Raw genomic sequence first — 3,558 nt, forward strand, 5'->3', positions numbered from 1 at the left:
CAGAATATTTTGTGAAGTGGAACAAATTTATGGGGGAATTTGATCTTTCACAAAAATTCAATTTTTTTCGTGATCATCAGAAATATCCCTAGAATTCGGCACATGAATTTCTTCTTTTGTAGATTCAGTTGACAACATACATTATTCCTTGCAGTGGTAGAAAAAGAAAATAATAATCACACACATTAGAATTGCAATATTTTTCCAAACTGGCGGTCCTGGCAGAAAAAAATGTAATCAATTGTACCACAATTTATACCATACGAAGAATGAATTGACGAGGAAAGAAATTTTTCTTCCAAAAAGAAGTTGTCCCCTCAATTGGAAAGAAATATTCAATAAAAATTACGTATCTTTTCCGTAATTCCGGAGCGAAATGTGGTTGTAGAAAATTTGACGGAACTGTCACGAAATTTTTCCAGAGCATTCCATAATTTTTACCTGAAACCCCTATGAAAAATTACGATACTGTCACTTAAATTTTCTGAGTTGATTTCGCAGTCAGTGAGCGAGGTGTGAATTCCGTAATTTTTACCGACCACTTCTCTCCGTGTGTTCAATCCACTCCTGACGAATAAAGACAACCGAAAATTCAGAGGAGTCAATCGTCAACAATGAAACTAAACAGTGAGACGTATTCCACGGGCCAATGAGTTGAAGCATTATTTATTCTTTTTTAAACTCAACTCGCATTATTTTTTATTTCTCTTGCGTTCACCTTCGAGAAGACGTCGTAGGGTAATTCAACACCGGAAGCGTCTCGAGCGTGACGCCACCCTGAAGTTGGAGGGATATGCAGGCCAGTGTGAGGTAATAATGGAGCCAGAGTCCGTCATGCGAGTCCATGTCCACCTCTTTGTCCTAGAGAAAAAATGAAAACAAGTTTTTGCTAAATCCACGAGATTTTAATTCTCATTTTTTTTTTCGCAAGGGATTTCTCCGCATTTGGACGCACTAGTCAAGTTAGTGAGGTTATTTTCGAAAGAGACGAGCATCAAATATGGCGTATGTTGGATGACGGACATTGGGAACATTATTTTTATAGTTAATTTATTGAACAAATCAACGATAAAGTTCGATGAGACTTTGTGCACACATTTTTTAGGGCTTAAGGATAGCCAAGTACTTTGGCTATTTTTCCTCCAGTAAAATGCTTTTCCATTTTTATAGTCGAACATCAGAGCTTTCATTTAAGCCTCATTTGACCCTAAATTTCCGGGCATTTTGCAATGATTTTTTATTTAAACTTTGCAGGTCTGAATTTGAATCTCGATATTGAACCGTGAGAAAACATTTTTTTAATATGAAAAAAAATATATAAAGTTTCATTTTGGATGAAGATTGATGAAATAATTAAAACATTGCAATTTTTTAAAATTATGAGCATTTTTTATAAATAATTTATAAACAATAATTTTTCCACCATGAAAACCATTTGTTCAGAAATCGATTTCATGCCTAAAAAAAATAATTCTGTGCAAAATGTAATTTTAATGACGCGAAATATTCATGATTTAAAAAAAAAATTCTCATTTAATTCAGTCGACAAATTTGATGATTGAAAATTGTTGAATCTGTAGTGCGGTCTGTACCCAACTGTAAAAAATACTTGGATATCCTTAATATAGATAAATATAGTTTCCTTCACTGGCTAGCATCTTGTCTTTGTCTTGGGGTACGGAACAACTTAGCGTTCATAAAGCTCTCGTGTAAGGCGAAAGTTGAATAATTAATTGAACACAAACGAATCCATAAAACTCCTCGATTTTTTTCACTTCTTCCGTTCTCCATCACTATATGACAATTTAATTTGCTAGAGCCCTGTCATATTTTGTCCAAATTTACTGTAGACACCTCAACGGCTCGACAATTCCTGCGCCAAGGGAATATTTAAAAAATAAATAGAAAGGGAGGATGACTTTTCCATCGGGTTAATTGATACTCTCCCTAAAAATGCTCCTCTGGTTATTCTGGGCGGTCCATGGAGGGGGGGTCGGGTGGGGTGGCTTGATGTTGTACTACGTATGGTGGCAAAACTCGACGGAAGGCAACCAGTGAGGAAGATGCGGCTGGAGAAGGGTAATCGGACACCTGGGGCACCACTAGGTAACGTGAGATCACAGCCACCACACCGTCACCACCTCCTTTCGTACTCCCTTTTGCCACCCATTCCACCCTCCCGCCGCCCTTTTTGCTTCTTGCGTTGATCCCCAGGGGGGGAATGCCGAGAGGGATAACTGGAGAAAAAAAATCGCGAGAGGAAGTGGCTTTTTTGTTGGTGAAATTACCCTCGAGAATGTTGGAAAATAAACTGACGTCGAGAGGAACTTGGCGATCTCCAAGGATTTGGGACTATCTGACCCTAGCTTTCCAAATATTTTCCAATAATTTTGTCATCTTTTTTTGAGCATTTTTGAAGAATAGTTCAAACGATTTTACATTGCGAACTTGTGAAAAATGTTTATGATTAGTTGGAGGGAATTTGCATATGAAACATGAGGGAATTTTTTGGAATCGATTTTTAAGATGAAATTAACATCATATTTTCGTGGGAAAAACGGAAAATGCCTGCACTGTTAGAAATTTTTGAAATTTCATGGAAGACATTGATTTGGAATTGGATTTAGGGAAAAAATGGTTATGAAATTTCACAACTTGACATATTCAGAAACAAAATCACGTGAATTTTCAATTTTTCCGTGAATTTTCCTGATTTTTCGGAATTTTTACAGAAAAATTGAACTGAAAAATCAAGTAATTTATCGATTTCCAGATCATTTGAACAGAAAATCAGTGGAATTTGCGAAAATTCATGCGTTTTCAGTGTTAGTGAGATGGAAATTTCACAACTTGATTGAATTTTCAGTAGAACCTGCATATTCAGAAACAAAATCACATGAATTTTCAATTTTTCCGTGAATTTTCCTGATTTTTCGGACTTTTCACAGGGTAATTGCACTGAAAAATCAAGTACTTGATTGATTTCCAGATCATTTGAACACAAAATCAATGGAATATATTTAATTTTTCAATGACAAGATTTCCTGAAATTTCAGTGGAACGTGAACACGATAAAAATTTCCGGAATTTGACCCGGAAAATTCAGGAAATTTTATTAAACTCCATTTGCAAAATGTGGAACCGATCAAAATTTTTTCCATAAATCCAGTGATGTGGTAGCCAGCACAGCCAACGCATCACTTGGTCAACCTTTCCCTTCTCGTAATTGGAGAATCAAGTGAGGGCTATCGATTACGAGTGAAGGAAAACTCGGGCAACGTGCAGTTGCACTGTACCGCGAAGAAAAACACGATGAAAAAAATATAATAATATAAATAAGTGAGTGGGAAACAACGTTGATGGGGGGAGGGGGTGGGGGGAGGGTGACTGTGAACCCTTGAATGGAACTTATTTTGTGTCAGTTACCGTGACACAACTGCATTGAAACGTGAGACAGGCACGTGGCCGGCTTTTTGAATTAGGCGTTTTGATATCTTGTTTTTTCACGTCACGCGTCCTACCCAACTTTAATGACCACCTCGTTATCTTGTCGAGACG

Source organism: Diachasma alloeum, unplaced genomic scaffold (assembly GCF_001412515.2).
Source record: "Diachasma alloeum isolate Michigan unplaced genomic scaffold, Dall2.0 Dall_scaffold_00203, whole genome shotgun sequence".
NCBI classification, from domain to species: domain Eukaryota; kingdom Metazoa; phylum Arthropoda; class Insecta; order Hymenoptera; family Braconidae; genus Diachasma; species Diachasma alloeum.